Genomic DNA, 5,312 nt, shown 5'->3' with positions numbered 1-5,312 from the left:
ATAAATTAAACTGTCTGAATATAACAGTTTTAAAGTTTTCAACCTTTGTAAAACAAAATCCTGTCTATTCCCAGACACCATCACTTTCCAGTTCCTCAAACTCCAGGGAAATATTCCCTCCCTATCTGAACCTTTGGTTTGATTGAACTACTTTTCAGTTCTCGTTCTGTGAGCTGTGAAGCGTTCTTTTTCCCTATTTCTCCGACACAAAAATGTGATCACAGCGACCTTCCCACCATCAAAATTATCATTATGCCATTTTGCTTTTGGTTAACATATAATCACCAGCAGTGCAAAAGTGAGGACTGCAGATGCTGGAAACCAGAGCCTAGATTAGGGTTGTGCTGGAAAAGGCCTCTCGCCAAAACGTTGATTTTCCAGCTCCTTGGATCCTGCCTGATCTGCTGTGCTTTTCCAGCACCACTCTAATCTAGACATATAATTAACAGCAGTAAACCATTTGTGTAACCAAATAAATATTTCCAAACAAAGCCCATTACAGGCCAAGCAAACCATTACAAGTGACAGAGTGAGAAGGGATTAAATCAGAGTTGTGAGGAGGGGGCAGTGGTGGATATAAAGCACTGTATCCCCTGCGGTGCCCACCTCCATCTAAAGGCATCCAGAGCACTGATGCACACCACATGCTTCTTCTCCAAGGACACCCTGCTGTGTAGCCTTTATCCTCAATCATAGAATAGAATCCCTACAGTGTGGAAAGAGAGCATTGGCCCATCAAACCCCACCGACCATCCGAAGAACATCATGCCCAGAGCACTCTATCACTGTAACACTGCATTTCCCATGGCTGATCCACCTAGACTGCACAATCCTGGATCCTGTGGTCATTTTAGCACAACTGATCCACCTGACCTGCACATCTTTGGGCTGTGGGAAGAAACCAGAGCACCTGGAGGGGACCCACACTATCATGGGGAGAATGTGGGAACTCCACACAGGCCGTTGACCAAGGCTTGACTCCAACCTTGTACCTGATGCTGTGAAGCTGCCGTGCTACAGTCACAATTTAAATCAAAACTGATGATCCCTGCTCATTGTCACAGTGCTGTTTGTGGAGACTTACTGCCTAGAGAGACATCCTGAGGTTCAGAAAGTGGCAATGTAAGTTCAGTCACCTCCAGCCCAGTTAATGTGGTTAACAACAACATCAATACTCCAGCAGTGTCATCATGTACAAGGTCCACTCCTGACTCTGATGGACAGTAACATCAGAATCAGAGTCCTGCAGTCCACATGGAGCAGGGGGATGACCACTTCCCTGTGAGCACTCACTGGGCTCTCAGTCGAGTTGAAGACGCAGCAAATCCCTTGTAACACATAGGGGTGAACAGCTCCTACCCAGTGTGAACACGCTGGGGTCTCAGGGGGTGGGATGAATCACTGAATCCCTTCTCCCACACTGAGCATCTGAATGAGCTCTCCCCTGTGTGGGTTCACTGGGGTCTCAGTGGGGCAGGATGAATCACTGAATCCTCTCTCACACACTGACCATCTGAATGGCCTCTCCCCCTGTGTGGGCTCACTGGGGACTCCGCAGGTCCTGTATTTGAGTGAATCTCCCCACACTGGGAACAAGTGAATGATCCTTCCCAAGAGTGAGCTCGCTGGTGTTTAAGCAGGTCAGAGGACTGATGAATGCTTTCCCACACACTGAGCAGGTGAATGGCCTCTCCCCGGTGGGAATGCAACAATGTCTCCGCAGGTGAGAGATTTGAATGAATCCTTTCTCACAGATGGAGCAGGTGAAGGGTCTGAACCAACTGTGCCATCTCTGGTGCCTCAGCAGGTTGTAAGATCGAGTAAATCCCTTCCCATACGTGGGGCAGGTGAACGGCCTCTCCGCAGTGTGACTGTGTCAGTGAGTGTCCCACTGGGAGGGTTAAGTGAATTCCTTATTCTGATTGAGCCCGTCCTCCTGTTTCTCTCAGTTATTATTGACAATCTCACACCAGAACCTGTTCCAGAGTGTGTTCCAGAAGATGCAGAATGGTCAGCTGCAGCTGGTCACCTGACCGGTCACTGGTCCTGAAAGGTTCACTCTCCACAGATGCTGCCAGATCTGCTGAATTTTTCCAGCGATTTCTGTGTTTTTTTTTCTGATTTCCCAGCATTTGCAGATGTTTAGTTTTCCAATACTCCTCTTGTCTGTTGCAGAGGAGTTTATTGATGAAATTAGAGGGTTTTGAAAATTGTACGTTAGGTCACACATCAGCTATGATCATCATGAATGGCAGAGCAGAGTTGAGGGGCTGAATGGCCTCCTCCTGATCCAATGAAAGTTAACCATTGTCAGCTTGTGGCAACATTTCCCCTCACTGCTCACTTCACCTCCATGTCTAACACATTGTTACTGACTGAACAAACCTCCTGTGTTTGAAATTAACTTGCTAATGTTCAGTGGCTCCCTTTCCTGCCACCCGGGTTTAACTCTCATCATGGAATGCTGTCTCGTATTACTGCAGGAATGCCCACAAGGACTAATCCTGGAGTCTGTATCCCCTGGGATCCACAATCACCGTTTATTTCCTTCTTCCTATTTCATTCGGGTTATTGAACTCTCGGTTTCAATCCAATCTCCTGTCATGCTCTTCAACGTGTCCATGTGGGTGGATGAGAGGCAGCTGGGATATAATGAAGGGATGTGGGGATTAGGCGGAAGTACGAGGAGCAGTGACAGCAAAGACAGTTCTCATTGTAACGGCAGAGTTTCTCCATGACCCAGTGAGTGGTGAGGCACCTGAGTTTGTGGGCGGAGACAGATTCAATCAGGGATTTGGTAAGACACTCAGACATTGACCTGTCCATCTGATTGTTTACTCAGACAGATAGAAATATGCACATTTCGACAGCACCTTTGATGATCTGGGGCAATGAAACATGCTTCCAAACAAATGATTTCAACCACAAATCTCTGAAAACACAGACACAAAGCTTTCTACTTGTAACAGCTTGTCTCTGAGCCTCCTCTTTTCTTGAGAAAAGCGTTTTGAGCTGTTCAGCCTTTCCTGGTGAGTATAACCGCTATGGTCCTGTAAGATCCGTGACAGAACCTATATTTTCCTCTTCCTTGTGAGTGATGAAAGTAGCAGAAACAGTTCCTGACCTGTGAGGGGTTTTGGTTGGAGTATTTATATTTACAAATCCATTCCCACCCTCTCATACAGTGTGAAATTGATGTAAAACTAAAGGAAATGAGTGAGTGAGCACTCACAGAATCATAAAGGAAGCATATGTATCTGAGTTGAATGAACCTGGCATGAGGAAAACATGACAACAATCACAACTAGTTAGAAGCACAGAATCCTTTGGTTGCAGAAAGATCTATTCGGCCCATCAAGTCTGCAATGACTTGCTCACCCACGCTACCACAATAACCACACATTAACCATGGCTAGCCCAACCCACCTAAATTGCACACTGCGACCATGTTAGCATGCCCAAGCCAGTAACGTTACACATCTGTGGGAGGGTCACAAATTACATCCAAATGCTAGGAATTGTGGATGAAGGCTCACAAATACTTGACTCTGACACAAATGCTCTGCTTTTCAAAATAAAATCTGGGGGACACTGCAACCGGAAAAATTTCTGATTATCTCAGGAGGAAGAGAATGCAAAACTCGCGCCATTCACCTAGGGGGTGCAGTGAAAGTTACTGAGGTCTGGGAACCATCAGAAATGTAACAGATTGTGAGCAAGGTGGGGGTGAGACAAGGATATAAAGACAGTCTGTCACACGGGGGAAGGCAGGAGAGATTAAATGGCAGAAATGGTCGTCCCTCAAGGCCACGGGGAATGGAGTTAGAGCTGGGAAAGAAACAAGGAAACAAGGTGTCCAGCTGCCAAAGTAACATGTTAAAAACAGATTATAAAAGCATAGATGGCAGAGTTCAGTCTGAAATCGTTGCTCTCAATGTTGAGTACAAAAAGCTGTAAAGTCTGGGGAGTTCTATTACAGCCAACACATACCCAGGATTGGCCAAGTGTGCTGTAAATATCTGATATTTCTTTTTCTGACATTTGTAGTTCAAGTCTGATGGCGCTAGTAACTTTTCAATTTGTACTGGAGTTTAATATTCTGGAGAAATGTTAAATAAATCACATTGATCATATTCTGCAGATCTTAGTCCATTACCCTGCATGTTCCAGAATTTCAGTTACATCCATGTCCTGCCGGTGGGACAGGACATACAGGGATGGTGACGATGGTGTCTAGGGCATTGTAAGCTATGATTCTGTGCGTATGACTGTGTCAGCTTGTTGCTTGACTAGTCTGCGTTCCAAATCACCCAATAAGATGTTAGCAGGGTGAGACACTACAGTTGGAGCTCCTCTGCTCGCCAGTTCCTTTCCTTACTGCTTTTTTAGAATTTCTTACTCTCTCACTCTCCCCTTTGCAGACTCTGACACAAGTGTCTCAACCTTGAATCATGACAATTGAAAAAAAAAGTGTATCTACAAGAAAACCAATGGAGGAAAATATACTCTTCTTGCATCAACTGCATTTTTAAACAAAAACAATCCTGCTCAGTAAACACTGTCTCATTTTTTCCTTCAATTCAATCGATCAATATTTTGTCCCTCAGTTTACCGATCTTCACAAATATCCAATCAATTTCAGACGAACATGCTGACAAAGTATTGAACCAATTTATCTGTTTAGGTTTTAGCATTAGTTATCAAGTCATTACCATTACAACAATTGCATCATAATTGGCCTGGGTAACAAGCGTACGGAGGTTCACAATTTAATTTATTGACTTTTTCAAAAATGGTGCAATATATCCTTTTTTCAGGATTCTAACAGTAACTGTTAATGCATTTGAATGACAATAATTATAGTATGCTTTAGTTTAGTCTTGCTAACAACTACAGTGAAGTTTATATTTGAATTTAATCCAATCTTCCCTAGTACCTATACAGTAATATAAAAATCCATTTTATTTCCAATCAACACACCTACAAAAGAATCCATTATTTCTGATGCAATGCGCACTGTCAAAAATATGACTTTTGCTCATTTGAATGATCTGTGTAATTCCAGCTTTAAAAATTTAGAAAATCCTAATTACTTTTCCCTGCAATAATTCCGTTCATTTCTGCAGATAGCACAGTCAAATAACAAGATGAAATTTTTCATTATTCTTAAGTATGGTAATAGAATTTTGAAAATCTATATGTTGTTAATATAAAATAATTGTTAATTTCAATCCATAGAATATAGAACAGTACAGCAAAGTACAGGCCCTTTGTCCACGATGTTGTTCCGACATTTTATGCGACTCAAAGAT

The sequence above is a fragment of the Chiloscyllium punctatum genome, chromosome 13 (genome assembly GCF_047496795.1).
Source record: "Chiloscyllium punctatum isolate Juve2018m chromosome 13, sChiPun1.3, whole genome shotgun sequence".
Classification (NCBI taxonomy): Eukaryota; Metazoa; Chordata; class Chondrichthyes; order Orectolobiformes; family Hemiscylliidae; genus Chiloscyllium; species Chiloscyllium punctatum.
This window is presented reverse-complemented; position numbering follows the sequence as displayed.